This window comes from Condylostylus longicornis, unplaced genomic scaffold, assembly GCF_029603195.1.
Source record: "Condylostylus longicornis isolate FDR11 unplaced genomic scaffold, ASM2960319v2 ptg000030l, whole genome shotgun sequence".
NCBI lineage: Eukaryota > Metazoa > Arthropoda > Insecta > Diptera > Dolichopodidae > Condylostylus > Condylostylus longicornis.
The window spans coordinates 8,678,409-8,701,037 of record NW_026577999.1 but is presented as its reverse complement, the minus strand read 5'-3'; the positions used below and the strand labels follow the sequence as shown (position 1 = coordinate 8,701,037).

Below are 22,629 nucleotides of genomic sequence, written 5' to 3'. Positions count from 1 at the left end.
CTTTTAAAAATTAAATAATTTTTTACAATCAAAAAGATGTGAAGTGCATTCTTTATTTAAAAATTTGTACCTATTTTTCATATAATTAAATTAATAGTTCAAGTAATAGATGCTTGTTGCTGATAATGATTAAAAACAATATTCATATTATATTTTTATATAATAAAAATAAATTGGTGATTATAAATAATTAAATTATTTTTTCAAAGGATTATTATTGGTATAAATTTAATCAAAATTATTGACACCAATTTTTGGAATTAAAAAAAAAATTTTAAATAATAAAAATACATATATTCTTGATTTATATTTCATTCTGGGACATTTTAGTATTTAAATAATAAAATTAAAATACACACATACAAGAATATTTAAAAATTTTCAAGTGAAATTTTGTGCTTCAATAAAAATTTTGGGATAATATTCCAAGAAATATTAAAAGGAAAAGGTAAGAAGAATTAAAATATTTGCATATATACATGATTTTATTCAGGTATACATATACATATATACAAATATTAATAAATTTAAAAAATATATTTAAAATCTTTTTCACCATTTGAATTTGAAAATCTCAATATTAACATAAATATAAATTGTAAGATTTTAGTTGTGTTTAGAAAAGAAGATTTATTATTCGATTATTTTAAAATTTTTAAATGTTATCATGTTTAATCTACACAACATCTTTAATATACATATATGTATATATATATATGTATACTATTAAATGTAAATAATATTATTCAAAAAATTGTATAGTTTAGATTTTTGTTAAACAATTTTACATTAATGTAATTAAATTTGCAATTATAGGTTTTTTTATTATGAAAGTGAATATTCGTACCTAGATAATGTGTGTTAGGAATTGGGATAGCTAATAATTCTAAATAAATAATAAAAACATTTTTAGATAATTTCAGATCTGAATATAAAATTAATAAATTAATTTATATAATTTTAATACGTTTATAAATATTATACAAATAATTTTCTTATATTCATAATTAATTCGATATTAAAAACTAAGAAAAATAAACAGTAAATATTAATAAACTTAAATGCACTAGGTAGCCTAGTCATCCACAAAGTTAAACCTCTATGAGTAAAAAGTAAAAACGCTAAGAAACTAGTGCATGATATCATGCACTAGCTCTATACTCTTCCTGAGAGTATACAAAGGAAAAAAAAATATATAATTAGATAATTGAGTTATTTTAAATAATTTTAAATAATTCTAAATAAGTAAGTAATTCATTGCAGTTTCAAAAAATTTAATTTGGTTTTTATTTTCAAATGTGTACATACAAAAAGACTGTGTTATTTTACTAATTCAATTCCAGTTGTAAATTAGGGTTCAGGTAAACATATATTTTTTAGTTTTGCAGCTCTTTGATCGCTTATTTACATTGCATAGGTTTATATTCAAGCGCGCACAAATGCAATTGAATTAACAGCGCATGTAATTTTTTACAAAATCTGATTAAAATTTTAATATAACGCATTCGATTTGAATTGACGCAAAAGTCAATTTAGTTGGTTTAGATGTGCACGCAATAATTTTACAATGACGTATTAATTGCAGAACTAAAAATTGCATGTCCTGTATGAGCCCTAAATAATATATCTTTAATATAAAAATTCGTTTAGAATAATTAAAATAGAAATTCCAATAAATGATATTTAAAATTTACCAATTATAAAACTGCATGTTTTCTAATTTAATATTAAATTTCTCGCTTTTATCTAAAAAAAAAATGATTTATGATTTCGTTTCTTGCATAATATTTTAAAGTCATAGAGTTTATAATTTAGCATTTATTTAATAATATCAGAAATAAAATGAATAAATCAATTTTCCTTTTTACCTTTAAGCACAATTTCGATCTTTTTATTTTTTTTTATTGCATAAATTTAATATTCAATTAAAATTCATTGCCTTTTCAACTATAATTTATTATTTGGTCGTACATAATATTCATAAGGTATAAATTTGAAATATATACATAATTTCTTAGAATTCTAAAATTCTTAGAATTTAATAAAACGATTCAAAGGAAATTTGGTTTTCATAGAACTAAAAAAACAGAAAACTTGAGAATGTTCAGTAGGTAATATGTATACAGTAGGTACAGGATTTATTAATATATGAGTATGTACATACATATATGTTAAGTGACAAATTAGCAATTACAATGTTCTTTAAGATAAAACTTACAAAAACATTAATTTCTTACTAATTTTATAAAAATAGTAACACTTTCATTCTAATTACATAATTATATTTGCTATAATTGCTCCCTTATATAAAAAGAAGCCTTTGTTTAATATATGTACATAATTCACTTAATAAAATTAAGGAATTCTTTAAATTAAAAAACATAATAGAATTCTTTAAATTATAAGTGTTATGATGAAATCCTTAAGAAATTTGAAGAATTTTTTTCTTCCTTACAAACAGTGTATTAGGCATGACTACAGTTTCATGACACATATTCCTTGTTTTCAATATATATAATTTCGAGATATAAAATAAGTTAAAATTTTACTATAAATTATTTACGTTTATGTATGATGTCATGTTATGTAAACTGTAAGGATAATATCGTGATAGTTATTACATATAAGTATATCTATATATTGCTGTCGTATTAAAATTCTTATTTAATATTATTGTGAATCACAAGTTTTTACATCAAATAATCTCAATTGAAAGCATTTAAATATTCAAATATAACATTCTCATTATGTAAAGTCTATACTGATATAGACTTATATATTAAAATAACTACATTTAAATATTCTTGGAAATTATTGTTTATTTTTCAATTGTATATGGATTTTTAAAAAATATTAAGATTTAACAGATTTGTATTACAAAACTTGTGTATTACAAAACTAAATTAGAAAGAGGGTGATTTTTTTTGTAATTTCTTTTTTTTTGTGCTCTATGTTGTGACTCGTTACAGTTTTTTCGAGAAACTGGCGCCCGAACAGAACCTCTAAATTGTTAATTTTTTTATTTTTCAAAAAAAATTTTTTTTTTTGTTAAAATATGCCCGTGAGATCATGCGATTGAATCCGTCAAGATTTTTTTTTTTCAAATGTATTGCATGTTTCAATCATTCGACATCGATCACAGCTTTAGGAAATAAAATTGTAATTGCCAATATTCCAGCCAAAAAAGGTAGGTTTAAAATGCTTAATATTGAATTGTTCGTATAAACCACCTCATATGTAGTTGTGGTCAATGTTTACATTAAATTATATTTTAAAAGTAAATTATAGTCTCCGATTACAAATACATACATCCAAAATTACATCCAAATTTTCCATCCTCCTATAACAGGTTTTTCTTTAAATTTAAGAACCAAATGCTAAAAAAATCACATGAATAAATGGAAATGTTTGCATTATTTACTTAAATACACACTTTATATAATAAAAAAATCATTATTATTTACATGCATATGGTATACGTTATGTTCTTTTATATTCTGAGTCAAAAGTATTATTTATACATTTAATTGAAATACACTAGTGTTTATTTTACAAAATAATTATTGCTTTTGATTTACTTAATATGAATTTTGAACTGAAAATATAAATAAGTTATTCGTTGTTGCATGTGAGGCTATAAATAATGAGGGATTTAAGTTGTTTAATTTGATTTGTCAATTATTGCTTTAATAATAATTTTATAATTAAAGGTGTTAAAAGTATTGAAAAATTTCTTGTTGAAAACTCTTGCCCAATTAAATATTTAAAAAGAAGAGTTATACTTCTTTGTAGACAGAACGAGTGCTGTAGGGCAGCGCCTCGCACTCAGGGGAGGGGGGCACAATAGATCCTTTACGTGGTCGCACTAGCATTGTTACCCCGCGTTACAATCTAATATCTATCCCCTTTAATTAAATTAATTGAAAATTCAGAAATTCTGGCTCAAATATTGAGCTTTTGAATACTCTCTCAAATTGTGTTTGCGATATATATCTCACCATATTCTCGAAAATTTCGGTTACGTGTTTGTAGTGTAAATTGTTACCAGTATAAGTATTAAATTTTTTTCCCTTTCCACTCCCTTTTTTTCTTTTTCTACTGATCTGCACCATGTTTCTTTGGGTCTGCCTACTCTCCTTTTACTCTGCGGATTTCATTCAAGGGCCCTTTGTGGAATGCTATTTACTGGCCTCCGAAATGTGTGGCCTATCCAGCCCCACTTCCTTCTTCTGATCTGGACGTGTACTGGTTCCTGCCCTGTTAGTTCCTAGAGATCTTTATTGCTTATAGTTCTCGGCCAGAATATTCCGCATATTATTTGTAGGTATCTATTTATGAAGGTCTGCACCTTATCTATATAGCTCTTCCTCACTAACCATGTTTCGCTGCCGTACAGGAGCACCGGTTTGACGGAGGGATCAGAAGAGGGATCGTTGTTCCTTCATTAATTCTTAGGCATTTTGTCTTGCTTGTGTATAAATGAAATAGAGTAATAAAATTAAGCAATTAAACAAACTGTAGCAGCTAATTGTTGCGAATTCTGTTAAAAATTTTAATTAGAACTGAATTGTAATTAAAATAGTGCCATTTAGAAATTTTTTCATATTTCGTGAATTCCAAATCAAAACACTCAGTGTTTTGATTTGGAATTCTTTTCAACTTAAATTCTTTTGCAATTACGAGTACTTATATTGCAAATTTGTATTACTAAAGTTATTTATTCATATCGTCATACAGATTACGTATTTGTGAATAAAGTTAATGTTCAACGTGAAATTTATCAAATGTAAATGAACGTGAGCGGAAATATTTAAATGAAGTGTTTAATATTAAAAATCCAATTTATTGAATTTAATTTTCTCTTTTAAGTTAAAATCATAATGCATAAACGAATTAATTTTTTAATATTTAATTTATGTATATACTTAATTCAAAATTATAATTTATATGATATACAACAACAATAATTTTCTTAAGCACACAAACTTAGTATGATTGATTGGATTTTCAGTGTTATTGTCATTATCGAATAGATTTTGTGTGATTGACTTGTATGATGGTGTGATTGATTTGTTAAGTATAATTTGATATTTATCATGTGGGTACATATAAAAATATTTTCTAAATAATAATGACTTATCTCATGGTGCCTCATTATACCTAAATTTTTAATGCAAGAGCAAATCATCTGATATATAAGAAATTAAATTGCGTGTAGATTTGCTTATTATGAATTTATTAGTGTGTGTGATAATGTAGTGTAGCTTGGTAAAGCCTACAATTAATTTTAAAGTACTGCAGTACAGAATTAGAATTTTTCTAATTTTTTGTTACATGCAGTTTATATATAATCGATTTAGGAATTTTATTTTTGAAATTTAATTAGGTAAGTGTAACTTATGTCCGTATTCAAATATGTGTAATCAAATAATTAAATAAACCTTACAATATTATTATTAATTTGTTTATTCAATATTTTATAATATGAATGCATAATGTACTAATGAATACATCATATAAGCACACATATGCTAATGAAAACATGGAAAATATCATAGCTTTAACAGATTTTATATAAGTACATAAATCTAAATTCTTTTTTAAAATTCTTTTAATTTTAAAATTTGCATTGCATTTTCAAGACTAGAATAGCATACGATAAAAAATAGGAAAAAAAAACGTTATACATATGTAAAGTTTACCAAATTGGTCATCGTGACTAAATCACATTGATCAGTCTGAATATTAGTGCAATTTGAAACTACAAAACATGAGTACATATGTACGTACACATGTAGGCATAAAATGTATATATATAGTGTGTTGTAACAGTAAGTATTGTATCTTATTTGCCGTTTTTTTCCTTTTGTTTATTTATTTGTTATTAAATCACGTGTACGTGCATTCTTTTCTTTACTGGTATCAAAAGAGTTAAAATTCTGAATGAAATTACACGCATGTAAAAGCACGTGCTTTACTAATATTGTAAATTTATTTGTTTTTAATGGTTTTTTGTTTTAAATGTTTAACACCTGCTTACTATACTTAATTTCTTTTAGAAATATTTGGAACGATATAAGAATGCAAACAAAGAAATTCATGAGTTAAAGAAAAAAAATTCGAAACGACTATAGGAAGATTATGAAATGGAAATGGAAAAGAAAAATGTCTCTAGTAATCGTTTTAAATGTTTAGTTTTAGGCCTGTAATATTTATAAAGAGCATATAACACTCACACTATTGTAAAATATATTCAGAAAATTATTGAATATGGTGGTTTCTTGCTGTATATTCGAAATTGTTTTTTATTGGCAGTTTCTTACATTTAAGACCCGGTTTCATAATTTTACTCATTTTACTAGGGACTGAAGGTAGAATAATGCATCTCATATATGTATCTCTCTAATATTTATTGAATAATTAATTAATAAATTACATTCGGCGAGGTAAATTACTTCATGTTTTCGTTTTCGTGCCCGTCTCCGCATATTATTTTCTTTGGCAGCACTTCAAAGTACATATTTATATATTATAATCATTCGGCATTGATTGAAATTTTTGAAAACTAAATTGGACGTATAATTGTTCGGTACTGTAGCCGGAATGTATAAATAAGCTGCACCCAATTATTAATTAATCAATTTTTCAAAAAATTAAAGCCTTATGGGAACGAAAGAAAATAAAATTATTTTTGAAAAATTATAAATCCTCTAATTTTCTTAACTAAAATGTTGAAATGTAATAAGTAAAATTTAAAACAACTGTTTAAATTTTTATTACTCATAGCTATATGCAAGAAAACTGTCAACAGCATGTCAAAATCATAAATCTTTATTTCATACAACGTAAACCCGATAAAAATTGTTTTTTAAATTGAAAAATGAGTTTTTTTCTTTTCTCGCGTCACAGGTGGTTGATTTCTTACAAATTGTGTTTCTGATACAAAATAGCTGAAAAACATCAACTTTATTCAGATATCTATAATAGCTATATTTTAAAATCTTTAGAAAAAGGAAAATATTTTTCGAATGAGTGCGTGTATGTTTACACTTATACCTAAGACTAAATCACGGAATATTTTTCAAGACATTTTATTAAATTATTTCTATAATTTTTTGATTTATGCTTGTGTATCGTATTTTCTACACCATATGATTTATTTTTTTTTTGAATATGAATGAATAATTTTTAAGATTAAAATGATATTGCTAAAGTACAAGGTAGCAAGCGGTTCATATTTTATGTCGAAAACATAAGAAAATAAAAAATTAACAATGAAATTAAAAGTGAAAAATTTTACCTTCATTAAAATTACGTTAAAATTTAAAGTGACAATAATATTTTAGAAATATTTCTGATCTCGAGAAACTATGTACATATATATTATATAAAATGACAGCATAATGTCATGTAAATTAATTTATAGAAGGTTTTTTTTGTTTATTAAAATGAGCATAAAATAAGAACATAAAATGAAATCGAAACCTTTTTTTTTTGTTCTGTACCGAAACAAAAATGACAAAAGAATATAAAAACAAAAAAAAATGTATAACACAATCATCTTTTATGGCCAATGACCATGAATTCTTTAATAAATAATTTTAATCGAAACAATTTGATTAACACGCGCGTTTGCCAAAATTTTATATTGTTTAAATTTTTTGTTTTAAGTGGAGTGTGGAAACAATATCAAAAGCAATAAAATCAAATATTAAATTTTTTTCAACTTTTAATTTATTTTCTATTTTAAATTGCCTCTAGAGAGAGTTGTGCATTCTACAAATTCAATATTTTCATTATGGAGACTGAAATGTAAAGTGCGATCGGGGGTTATTCGCAAATGACGAAAATAAGGTATTATACGTTTACGTATGTTTTTAGTCACATATTTGGTTAAAACCCCAAATGTTTAACGCAAAATTTATCTTATTTCATTAGAAATTCTTTTCCCATATCTCCACTTACATATTATTATATTTGCTGATTGTTTCTTTAAATTTATTCTATGATTGAAATTTAAAATTCAATTCAGTTAAGTATAGGAAATTTTTTTTATTTTAAATTTATTCATTAAAATTTTATTATACACGTGTAACGCATATAGCTCATTAAGTGTATTATGCTGCATTTGAAAATAGAAATAGAAAAATATTAAAATGACATTAATGATTTTATTATCAGTCTTTGAAAAAAATATTTTACAATTAATAATAAATTGCAAAGACGTTCAAATAATATTTTCGACGGAAGAAAGATTTGTGTCGTTTAAGACCAGTTGAAAATTCCAAAAATATTAAAGTCTCGTATGTTTTAATGTTATTTCTTTATATGTAAAATTAGAGAGTTAATTGTTTTATGAACTGGATTAGAAACATATATTTATTAAACCTGTGATTCTTGGGGTTTTATGTAAATTATTTGCAGAACATCTAATATGTTTAGACTCCGTAGTATGAATTATAAATTATAATAAGTACATGCTAATATATTTGAAATTTACTTTGATAATTATAATTTTTTTAAAATAAGCAATTTAATATTAATTAATTTAATAATTATTTAAAAACTAATATAAAGTTTTAGTTATTTTTCATCTACTATTTTAATGCAGTTGTAAAGAAATAATTTAATAAAATAAAAAACCTGTTATTCAATTATAAGATTCATACGTCATGAATTTTTAAAATTAATAAACACTCTAATTATATATGTAATGAAGTGTATACTTATGTTTTATTTTTAATAAATTTTAAATTAAATTCTGAAGCGTGTTAGCTATTAGTTGTTATCGGATGTCGAACTTTTTAAAATATTTTTAATTGATTTTAATTTACAACAAAATATCATTCAATATCTGATGTCGAACTTTCGAACAGGGTTTATGTAACGTACTTAAAAAAAAAAATTATAACAAATTATTAATTATTATAAGTACTTTTTGTTGGATTAGAAAAAAATCAGAAGTGGTCAGTTCATGATCGACCGTAAAGCGTATTTTCTAGTTTGGTGGAAGTGTTGGACAAGATTACAAAAATCTTTTTAAAAACTTCTTTCAAATTTTAAAAAGGCTAGTAAACACTCCGACGACATTCCGATTCCCGTAAAAAGTTTGTCAGTTTGTTAAGGCAGCAGACTAAACTCGAATGTTTAAATTTCAAGTTATTCCGGCAACGAGTCAACTCCTTTAATATGGTAAGAAATACGAAATTGTCCTCGAGTGAAAAAATTTTAGTAGTCCATTGTTTTTAAAACCCTGAATTAAAATGTCAAATATCGCGGAAATTGGTCAATTAATTTTTTCTGTTATACGAAAAACTTTAGATTCGGCTCGCAAATACAGCCTGACATACACCAAAAGTTGATTAATTTTGTTACATAGCAAATAAAAAGTACACTCAGATTTACATCGAAAGAAAGATACGCGGTGAATATGCACACCGACATCTTATTAAAAATCGTTTATTTTTTCTCGTACCATGGAGAAGTACATTTCCATAAAAACTCAGCATACCTCCCTTATTGTGTGCAATACAGTCGGTAAATAGTATTTGAACAGAAATCTTTATATACGATATGAAAATGAAAGTGTGTTGTTTACAGATCATTGATCTCAAAATAATTTGTTACACGTGAAATTTATTTATTTCACAAAGCATTGTGGGGAACAAATGTTTGCTTTAAATAAATTTAAAGCAATTTCGAATTAATTTAAAATGTATTTTGAAGTACAATATACTTTCTTTCAAAAAAAAAATTATTGATTATTAAAAATGAAAATAGGGTAAAGCTAATATGAACAAAGAAGCATTGCTTCTTAATGTAAGATTAAATTGTAGATTTTTAGATTTGTACAACAGGGGAAACAGTGCACAGCGACCACGTATAAGGATCTATTGTGCACCCCCCTCCGAATGCGGGGCATGCCCTACAACACACGCTCGAGACCTATACTCCTGATGAACTCAAGCAACTTGTGAGGACCGGTAGACCGTTACTCCGCCGCCGTTAGAGCAAAGCTCTCCAGCACCTCCCTCCTCCTATAAGCAAAAGCATTACACTCCTCCAAGAGATGCACCGAGGTTTCCCCATACTCCCCACAAAATCTGCAAGTATCCTCATTTTCCAGGCCCAGCCGACTGAGGTGTCCCCTAAGCCTGCAGTGACCCGTCAAAATGCCGGTGAGGACTCTCACCTGATTCTTGCGAATCCCTATAGGTTTCTTAAATCGCTTCTGGTCATAATCTCCCAAGGCTCCTTGGCTTGCCGCAGCCCCGGAAGACTTCTCCTTCCTTAATAATCAAAACGTATGAGGTTAAAAATGTTTTTTTTTGACTTAATTTTATAGAAATTTATTTTTAACTTAAAATTAACAAAATATTTTCGACCTTGATTTAAAAAAAAAAAATTGGATTTTTGAGATTTTTTCTTCAGAAAAAAAATTACGCGGCCATTTGTTGAATTTTTTTTTTAAATATTAATTGTGTTATGCATGTTATGATTTCCAATTTTATTTATAAGTTGAATAAGAAGTTTAATTGATTTGAAGTATACTTCTACATAGAAATTTATTTTGAAAGGGAAACTTTATTATATATGACTTTTTTTTAATTCATGATAGCAAAGAGAAACAACAAATGAAATGATCGCGCTGATTCGCGAGGAAATTTTATACAAAAAAAAACATGGAAAAAAGGTTCAAAATGATCAAAAAATGATTCATTACTTATTTGTCAGTGAGAGGCCGTCACCGCGTTCAACATGATAAAATTCAAGGTTAACTCAATAAATTGAAGAACGCGATGATTATGAAAAATTTTTAGTGCACGTGTTTCGCGAAATTAAATTGCTCCAAATTTAATATTAATATTTTAAGTTGATTTTTTTTATTTAAATTTAAAAATTAGGAAAATAGAAGATTTTATTGAATAATTTTTAGTAAAATGTTCAAATTGAAACTGAGAATTAATGTAAAAAATCCACTGAAAACTTGACATGCGAAATTGATGCCATCACATAACCTCCCACATTATATGCTATGCCGCCGGTAAATACAGGCAGGTGCAAAGTTGTATGGAGATTTTACGATATGTATTTATCTCGAACTTACTAAGATGTTTGATTAAAATTAATTTTACGGAACTACTTAAAATAGTTTTTGAAATATTTAAAATATTCTTTTTAAGTTGCAATCAACCACAGAATCCGTTATTCGAATCGGTTTAATTACTGGGGCAGTCACGTTTGGCAAAAAAAGAAGCAATTTGTGAAAGTTTTGTATTGTTAGCTTTTCACAAGCTCTATACGAAAGCTAATATATCCCGTCAACAAAGTTAAGGGTATAAAGAAGGGCGAAAAATTATCTAAATTAATTTTGAAATTAAAATATCGAAACTATTTTCGTTTTTTCGTTATAATTGATTTAACATAAGCTCATTAAATGTGTAGTACACGTAAGTATAAATTCAAATACGTAGCGTATAATAAGAGTTGTATTTTGCTTGTAGAACGCAATTGAAATTAAATTATTTGGGTTAGATACGGTTATCTTCAAAGTTATTAAAGCGTGTGTGTAAAATACGATTCCTTTTTTTTTGTCATAATAGTATGTATAAAATATACTTATGATAACATACGATGTGTGAACAATCAAATTATAATTGTTGCTTTTAGAAATTGTACGCATTTGTTTAACTACAATTATTTGTGTGCGAGAGAAATTTCACATAGTTTTAAGTGTGTAGTTTTTATTTTTAATTTCGCACATATTTTATGATTATTATGTTGCCATACACATAATATAACAGTAACATGTAAACATAATTGTGCAAATACGTATGAACTAATTATTTATTGGTACATTAACCCTACTGTTATACTGTATTATAATTTTCTTTTATTACTCTTTTATTTGAGTTTTTTCTTCAACTGAAATAAAATTGTTTTGCCTTATAACAGAAACTTATGCTTGAAACAATGAACGGTTTATGTAGCAAATTTAACAAAAAATAAAGTTGGGTCAAACCAGTGGTTTGTATTGTAGCACTTTTCCCTTCAGCAAGTGAAAATTCTGCTTTTAAATACAGTCTATGTATACCTATCACACGTTCTAAAAATTATTTTCATTCATATACAAAACTCTTTCTAGGATTGCATATATTTAGGTTAACTAAATATATGCAATCGTTAACATAATGCTCGATTTTAAGGTTTAATTATGTGAGTTAAGAAAAATAATTATATTTTTTAATGTCATGGAATTTACCGTTAGCTTTTTGTGTTTATAGAAATTTGAAAAAGCTCGCGGTTTCGGAAATATAAAGTGTCAAAAATTCAAATTTTACAAATTTCAAGAGGCAATTACTTGAGAGGGGAAGGAGATGGAAAAAAATTTTCTTCCAACGAAATGAACTATTTATTAATGTCTAAAAAGTCCATAGAATTTCAAGCATCTACAGGTTGGGGTCTAGAAAATAAACGACATCAAAAATTTGAAAAAAACGGACTTTAGATAACAGTAAATTTGACCAGCCATTTTTCTAAAGTTAACCTTTAGTATACCCCGCTAGGGGAAGCAAGCCACTCCTTTCTGCGTTTGCAAAATTTGAAAAATCCTTATGGTTTCATTGCACTAAATAGTTAAAGAATGGCATTTTTAGGGTTTTGGGGGGGTATAAATTCTAAAGGGGGGGGAGATAGATAAAAATTTTGTTCTACGAAAATAAGTTTCTAGTAAAAATCTATGTACGTACAAAATTTCAGCTTTCTATCTTCAAGGGTGTAGAAGTTTTGTAAACAGACACACGGACAGACGGACGGACGGACGGACGGACGGTCAGAGTGAAACTAATAAGCACTTTTTTTCAAAAGATTTTTTGGAAAAGTGCTAAAAAGGAAATTATAAGTAATAAAAAATTTAGTTTTAAACTTTTCTAATTATTTTTTTTATTGTAAGTAACATAAAAAAATTTCATTGTTTATTATATAACACTTTTTTTATTTTTGAAAATTTTTCCCAACAAAATTTAAGTTTATAAAATGGCCAAGAAAAACAAGTTTTCAATAAAAATTTATGAAATTTCAAAATTTATGTCACAACGTCTATTACCATAAATCATTTCTTTATTTTTAATTCAATTGGCAATTTGTCAATATTAGAAGAGAAAAGGCATAACAAATTTTTTTTTATTGGTATTGGCCAAAAAGTCTTAAAAGAAAAAACATTTTTGTATATGTAGATATTTTAATAATTCAATGTAATTTGAAGTGTTGATAAGATTGTAATATGAACGCGTGCCAGACAAATTGTTTGAGTTTCTCCTACTTCTACATGTACGAATATATTTATATTTTTGGTTTCATTGTCAAATATCTGTTATACATAAATATTGTGTCAGAAATAATAAAATATTTATATAATTAGATTTGTACATGATGCTATAATTTTGTGTACAAAATAAGTGATGTAGTTCACAACAAATTTTCAATAGTCGCCTTGTATATATAAGTTCGCTATTGATTACACAATATCGTACGTGTCGCTAATTTTCATACAAAATAAAATTAAGAAGCCTACAAAAAATACAGACTATAATATATTGTAGCATGAATAATTACAAGGTACACATTTATTTTTTGTAATGTTAATGTATTTCAAAATGATAAAAATAGAATGGGCATTTGGTTAGCAAACCGATTTGGGTGATTTAAGTGAAAGTGTCTACTCTCATATATTTTTTCCCTCCAATTAAATTAATTAAGGAAATTGAATACCGTAAAAAATTATTCAAATATAAATCGGTCTATTCAATAATTTACGGCAATTTATAAAACATTTTTTATATATTCATGGTTTATCATTGAAAGCCTTTTTTACTAAAAATAATTTCTATTTAAATAAATTAAAATTAAGTGCTTTTAATTTTAGAATTTCTAAAAATAAATTTAATTTTTACGTTTAGTTCAAAATAAGTCAGACATTTATTTAATCGATATTATTGATTAAATAAATGTTTCGTAGTTTTTGAGATTTTGAAGTTAGAAGAAACAAAATTTTACGAGCTTCATATGTCAAAAAGCTGTCAACTATTAAAAAATGTTGTCTAACACAATGACATTAATTGCTTTTATAATAACACGGCAATACTGACTAATTTTTCGAAAAACAGTTTTTAAGTCAGCGAATACTTACGATAATATTATAAGTCAGCGAATATTACGATATTAGATTATTAGCAAACAAATACAAAATTTGTAGGAAAGAACTTGCACAGTTGATACGAAATTTTTACTGCTAAAGGCGTCAACATAGAAATATTGAAAGTTGTGGAAAAAAATTGAAGTAGTCTCTTCATAATTACATTTAAAATTAAATAGCAAGCACTTATAACACCTACAGACATATGAATAAAGTATAAGTAATAAGAATAAACAATTACTTTGCTCTTTTTCAATAAAAAAAACCCGTGTTGACAAAAAAATACTTTAATTTTAAAATGTTTGTAGTGTCTAACAAATTATTTTAAAATAAACAATAGAATAAACACATTCTACAAACATTTAAAACAAAAAAAAAATTTATTTTATTTGTCAATATTTACAAAATCAATACGAAGAGTCAACATTAGAAATCAAATATTTATAGATAATTTTATTCATTCAAATAAAACCAGTTACTAAAAATAACTCGGTTTGTTATACAAATATGTACACATATGTACTTATTATACACACAATAATGCATATGACGTGTACATGCGCCTTTATTTAATTTTCAATAATTTTTTTCGAAATTTTTCTAACCCGAATGAAGTTTTCGTCAAAAATTTAAAGAAAATATAAATTTTAATGAAATCTATGTATATAGGAAACCGGTCTCAAAATAAACACAACAAAAACCAAGCTCATGAGAATTAATGGCACGAGTCAAGCCCTTATCTATATATGGGGTACCCCAATTGAAGAGGTATTCGAGTTTGAGTACCTGGGCAGCACAAAAACAACGGATGGGGGAACAAATAAGGACATAGAGCATAGAATTACTAAAGCAAGATGCGCATTCGGCAGGTTATGGGCAACCTGGAAGTCAACTCAAATAGCACGCGGAACCAAGAAAAGAATATTCAACGCGTGCGTTAAATTAGTGATGCTTTACAGAAGTGAGACATGGTTGATGTCCAAGCTAATATACAGAAGATAGAGGTCTTTGTAAACAAATGAGCTGTGGGTAATGACGAAACAAGAACCAATAGACATACAAATAAGAAGAAGGAAAAAGAAGTGGATTGGCCACATTCTAAGGTGCCCAATAACATCGATTGCGCGTCAGGCTCTTGAGTGGAGTCCCCAAGGAAGAAGAAATATGGGGAACCTGGAGAAGAAGTGTGAAGAAAGAGCTAGAACAATCAGGCAGAATGTGGGCAGAAATAAAGAGTCTGGCATAAAACAGAGAGAATTGGAGAGCCTATGTTGAAATCCTATGTTCCCAAGGTGAATAACAAGGAAAAAAAAAATATAGGAAAGATAAACCCTAAATATTTTTAAATTAATGAAATTTTATTTTTAATTGAGAGCTATATATGTAAAGTGGGTACGATTTCAACAGAATTATGCAATAAATATTTTATTTGAAGTACGCAATCATGTTACTTGGAACTCAAACGATGCAATATTTCATTTTTATTTGAAATGGAGTCGGGTCACTTTCAAAATAAACCATTCAAGCATTATTTAAAAAATGCAGCACATTGTAAATAAAGGAGTCATGTTTTAAACTTGTATTTAACAAATACTCGCTTAAGTACCACAAATTTCAAACTCTCATATTCTATAAAATGATCTTGGCATACAATTTTCATAGAAAATTACATAGTAAAATTTTTTATTTATTTTTAATAAGAAAAAAAAAAATTAAAATTAAAATTTCTCAGAAAATCCAATAACATGTGATTCTTTTTAATCAAAAATATACTAGAATGTTATACTACATGTGTTAAAAATAAAATTTAAATTATCTTATTTAATCCTGTATTATAGAAAACTCAATTTCAAAAAATAAATTGCAATTTTTATTTTCTCCTCCTCTACTACTTTATTCATTTAAATTCATCTAAAAATACTCATGTAAGTACATATATGTGTGTAATCTGACTTATATGTAGTGTATTTATCCTATATACACAAAAGAATATAAATAACCCTGTAGGAACTAAATAACTACTACGTAAACTTCAATTACTTTAAAAATATATTCGGGTTATACGAGCATATGCAACTAAAAATAATCTATCGTATACATACGATGAATAAAAAAATGTTATCCTTTAATAAAGAATATTTCTTGCAAAATATACAAAATGTAAATAACAGTATAGTTATGTAATTTATACAAATATAAACACACACACACACTCTTACACTATATATATTGTTAATGCATGAAATGCAATAATATTTTTTGTGCAATATGCAAAAAGTAAATGAGTAAAAATGAAAATGCAATATTCTTGAACTTTAAACTTGACCTTGAAATGAAATCGACTACAATTAACTTTTATATACGAAGAGTATTATATACTTATAGTTTATGTAAAATACGTAAATAATTATGAATGTACGTAAGTATATTTTCATAAATTCAGAAGAATAAAAAATAATATACAAAAAGAGAATAAAAAAAAAATTGCAGTTTTATTTTTGATTCAGAAAAAGCTTCAAAGTTAATTTGAATGCAGTAAATTTGAAAAAAAAAAAACATATGATGCAGTAATGGAAAATTGCAAAATACAAAAAAAAAACTTTATTGTAGCGCATATGCATATTGCATATTATATACTAATACCACATTTCACATACATATTTTTATATATATACTTAAGAATACATGCACATTTTTTTTTATATATAAATATTAATTTTTGCATTTACTTACAAGTGTGTATAGCTTTTATTACTTTCATAATATAAGAATGAATTTATTTCAATTTACTGTCATAACGCATTGTGGTTTCTTCTGCTGCGATAATAAAGGATGTGTGACTATTTTAAGTGTTGTGATTAAAAAAAAAAATTGTTAAAATTTTTCCAATTTCAATTGTATTAAATAATGCATGCCGTATCTCGGAGACTTGGTGTAAATATGAATAATTAAATGAGTTTTGTTTGTGTTATTGTATTTTTTTAACAAATTCATGTAAGTTTTTAAAGTTTTAAGTAAGAATTTTTGTTATATTTGATAATTATATTTGTGCACATAAAATTGAAATATTTGTATAATTAATGAATTTTATTTAATGAAATTAAATAAGTAATCCTAGCTCCAGAAATGTTGTATTGGGTTTTCAATTTCTAATTTAAAAAAATTCTTAAACATAAAATTCTTTTTATTGCAATTTAAATGTTAATTTTAATTAAAAATTTTATTTGGAATTGAATTATATGAAATTTAATTATAAATTTTGTAAATTTCAATACCTTATGTCGAATAAATTTCGGAAACAGAAATTAAATAATTAAATGGGAAAATGTGGGTGCTTTCATCCTTTAAATTTCGTTTTGTTAATTTGTTTTATAAATGTTCAAAATTATTTATTTTAATTAATTTGTTTTAGATAATTTAACATTTAACCTTTTATTTCTCTATTTTATATATGTATGTCATGTACAAGATATGTATGTACGCATGCATATAATAAATTAAAATATATGATGATATTTTTGTTCAAAATTATTAAGTGATTTTGAATAATAATATTATTGTTGAATAGAAATTTATTTTCTTTGTAATATTTTTATTGAATTTTATTTAAATTTAATTTCAAATTGTTATACAAATAATTATAAATGAAAAATAATAAGAATTTTAACATTTTTTAATTTAATTATTTATTGCTTTATCATTATTTATTTTAAATGTATGATTATTTGTCAAAATATTATTTGTATTTCTGTGGTTAGAAGGAAAACCTAAATAAATTAAGTTTGATTATTTTTGATTTTATACTAAATTAAAATTTATAGTTTATCAATTAATTTCAAAGTAATTCTTTAAGACGTGTGAAAGATATTTAAAAAATTTTCGAAAAATCACTTACTAATCCGAAATCGGAATTTGGTTTTGAACAAACTCTGTATTTAGTTTATTTAATAGCGAAGCAATAAGCACCTCAAAGCCCAATGTTCCAATTATTAGTTAGGAATTATTCAAATTATTACTAATTATTAGTTGTTCCAATTATCAATAATTTCAAATATCTAGATATTAAAAAAACCTGTAACAAATGCTGTAATAGTACCTTGTTTAGAGTTTTTTTGATCTACAGAAGCAAAAATATTAATACCTACTACATAAAATGAAAATTTTATTTATAAACATTTTTCTTTTAAAATAAAAAATTCTATTTTAATAACAACCACATACTATAATTACATATTTTAAGAGTTGCATTGTTAACAACAATTTTCTTTGATGTAAAAAATTTTCTTTTTTGTAAATGTCAAAATAATTCAACGGTACTTGTACTTTTAATCTAAAAATAAAATTATTATATGTTTTATAAAACAATTGGGGAAAACAAAAAAAAAAATTAATTTTTATCTATCAAGAAATTAAATGCGAATATGTAAACACATGTATGTACCTATACATATACATGTATGTAACCAAATTTCGAATTAATATTAGCGACAGGTGCTAGAAGACATTATAAGATTGTCTTGTAAATAAATATTTTCATTTTCACCCACCACCATCTTTTTTTTAATATTTTCATGTTTATATATTTTATATTAATATCTACATATATACATATATATCTATAAATGTATATATGTAAATGAAAATTTTCTATTTGAATTTTTTTATTTTTCAAAAAAATACAAAAAAAGAAAAAAATATTTTCGGCACGTGCCAAATCTAATAATATTAATGTATAAAGAATGAAAGAATAAGTAAGAGTATACAATGTAATATTTTTAGATAAAATTATAAATTTACTCTTGTTTGTACATTCATACATGTGTGATATATATATATATATATATGTGTAGATATATACTAATACATAATATTGTTAAGAATCATATATACAGCATGTTCATGTATGTATATGAAAACTTATGCGCAAACTTATAGCTATTAATTGAAATATTCTTAATATACTAAGAATTTTTTATATGTTTTAATTTTAAATACCCCTATACATAAGTTCATATGTAAAAATTTTATGAATTAAAATTTTGTTTTATTTTTAAATTATTTTTAATTTTTAGTTTATTTAGGGAAAATATTTGTTTAATATATTAATTTTAAATATAATATATACTTTATTAAAAAAATTTATTTACGCCATATTTAATTACGTTGATTAGAATCAATTGGATTTACGTCATTTTGACAAGCAAACGTGTCATAATTTTTGTGTGTATTAGTTGTAATGTTGTTTTTTTAAATAACAAAAAGATGGGCGGTTTGATTTGCGTTTTATTAAAATTTATGCGTTCCTAATTTGATTTCGAGATTAAAATAAGCATAAGAAAATTTTAATAATCAAATAAGGGTTGAATTTTGAACGGAGAAGGTCGAGTCCATTGACATTTTACGAAACCAAAAATTGTACCTTTATTAGCAATTTAGTCTATACTTCATAAGTTAATAATATTTTGAAATTTATTATTTTAAAAGTTATCCCCTAAATATATGCAAAATCATATTGTAATGGGAAAATTATTTTGATTGTTTTCATTATTTAGACTATTATATAAAGCATGCATATGAATAATGTAAAATGTACTGATTTACAAATCATTACAATTCCAAATCGAGTACAATTTCTTATTTTAGACACGAACCATTTCGTTTCGATTTGTTTTCCAAACGTCAATTTTTGATCAAAATTTGAATAATACAGATTTTTAAGAGCTGACTTTGTTGAACAAGAGTTGGCCATCTTTTTTAACTTTATATAATAATATAATATTGTTTATGGTTATGGAAAATTTCAAGAAATGGATTTGATAATGTTTACAATTTTAATGGACTAACTTGAATGTGCAAATTAAATAAATGTGTAATAATAAAGTGTGTTTACATATTTTACTAATATTTTAGTTGAACCAATATTATTGTTGGGTTGAGCACTATACTTTATTTAATGCCAATATTTATTTCATTAACATTTCTTGATCCATGCTATTATTGTACTAGGGTATTTTATATACTATTATATAAATAGTCGGTTTTACCGTTGTAATTTGCAAAAATATGGATAAATCCAGAATTTTATAGATTTATATACACAAGTCCCTATATACATTATGTATATACTTCAATATATGTACATTGGAATGTATATAAGAATTTTAATCCATATTTTTTTTCTTTGTAATATGCAGTAACCTACTACCATAATTTTTTAGTAATTTTTATCTCTTCTTTTTCTCTTTTAAACAGAAAACAAAAATAAAAATAAAAAAATTTTTTTTTATGTATATACTTATATAAGAAATAAATGAAATTCTATTTTATGCGATTCGTGTGATTGTATACAGAGGAAAAAGTGGCACGTGAACCAATATTCCATGGTGTTGGTAATTTTCAATTTATTTTTTTTTTTTGATTCTTTTATTTTTCTTCTATAATAATTTACTTTTTTCGTATTTTGTTTGTGTATAAGTTTTACATGTAAAGTTCAAAGTAAATATATAATGTAGATGGATGAAAAAGTAGGTCAAATATACTTGAACACTGCTGCGATGGGCTCTTTATTATTATTGTAAGCATATGCATGTAAATATTTTTTATACTTTACTAGTGTAGCTAGTATTTTATTCAATGTAAAATATAAAATTTTTTCTTTTATTATTTTGTAAAATTGAAGTAATTTTTTACATATATAGGGAAAAGCCATTTTGCAGTATGTAGTAATTTTCTTTTTTTTTTTGGTAATGTTGTAAAATTAAGGTAGAAAAAAAAGGGTTATGATGTAACTATTATGTAATTTTTTAACATAAGCAATAAAAATTTATGAAAATGTTTTTACTTTTCGTTTTTTTTATAAAGCATAAGGTCTTTTCTTGTTTTTATGCTCTTAGGTTGGGTTTTTTATTACGGAAATGAATGTTAAAACCTGGAAAAAAAAATTTGTAACACTATGCAAATTTTATGTATAGTAGAAAAAAAAATAATAAAACAAAATTCTTTTCATCTTAGCATTTTTTTTTTAGTTTTGGTTTGTTGGGATTTGATGATATTGTTGCGGAAGAATTTATGCTATGCTTAACATTTTATATAACATTTTTAGGTTATACCTAACTTCAATATCATGTTATAAAAGAAAAGAACAAGAAAATTCTTTTAAAACAAAAGTTTAAAATTTCAAAAGAAAATTATGCAATTACACCAAAAACATTTTCATATTCGAATTTTTTTTATATATACAAGGGTAATCCATTTAAAATATGAAGATCCTTTCGAAGAGATTTTAGGAATATTTTATAATATTCGTTTGTTGAAGGAACAAGGTTAATTATGAGGTTGACGGTAGTAATAGTCCGGATAAAATTTTAGATGCTGCACAAAAGGGAAACGTTACTTTAGTTATTTGTTGAGGAGTGTAGAAGGAGGGGTAATAGGGACAAATAGTCTGATTTTACATTGTATAATATAAATAAATCAATTCAAGGTATATACGTATATGAATTTCGGGAGTAGAGTTTGAAAATTTTTTATTTAGGTATATAGAGATTAAAAAATTTTTTCTAATTTCAGAAATTATTAACGAATTCAAATGAAAAATATTTATAATAAGAAAATTGAAATATTATGAGATTGAATAATTAATAGACTTCGTGAGTCTTCGAATATGTTAGCGTGTTAAAATAATGTTACAAAATATAATATACAATTTGAATATATTACATGTTGGAATGTATAAAAGATATATTTATATGTGATGTTCCTAATTATGTTCGCAAACTGCTCCCTATCTGATGCGGCATACACCAAATCACCAACTGTTCCAATTCCCGTCCAATTGAGGATGTTTCTAAGCCAAGACATTTGTTTTCTACCGACACTATGTCTCCTCTTAAATTTTCTCCTGAATAATTAGCTGCAAAAGTTCATACCTTTCACCTTTTCATTATGTGGCAAAAATAGGATATTTTGATAGGCGTTTTATAGTTCGAAGCAGTTCCAAATCTGTTTGCATTCGGTTTAAAACTCTTGAGTTGGTAATGTGATAATTATACTCAACATATTTTTAACATACACCTCTAGCAATACATCTATTCAGGGGTTTTGTCTTCACGGTCTAAACTTCTGCACCGTACAAGAGAACGGGCCGGGAATAACATGAAACGTAAGAGTAAACTCAAATGGAATTCCCTATTTTCTTGAATTTTATAAAGGCTGCCCTAGCCGACTCGATGCGACAATTAATATTCATGTCTGCATTCGATTTATCTTGCAATCAACATCTAAGACATTTGAATTTAAACACTCATTTTTTATTCAAAACAATTTTTGCTTTATACAAACACATTAAAATGACAAAAATTATCAAGAATGTGTCAACACTTAAAGAAATTACAATTCTGTTGCACTTAAAATTGTTGTGTCTATAACCTTAACGA

General features: G+C 25.1%; 1 protein-coding gene across 2 annotated transcripts in view; it reads left to right on the top strand.

The window, feature by feature from the left end:
- The first annotated feature begins 297 nt into the window (after positions 1–297).
- The window catches only part of LOC129607887 (probable serine/threonine-protein kinase clkA), a 52,709-nt gene continuing 30,377 nt past the window's right edge, over positions 298–22,629 (top strand). Inside the window, exon 1 of one of the 2 annotated variants that reach the window (XM_055519124.1) lies at positions 298–448. The gene's annotated coding sequence lies outside the window, so the exon portion shown is untranslated. Of the gene's footprint in view, positions 449–17,020; positions 17,189–22,629 lie in introns of those variants that run through there. The other variant, XM_055519126.1, reaches the window with a different exon arrangement.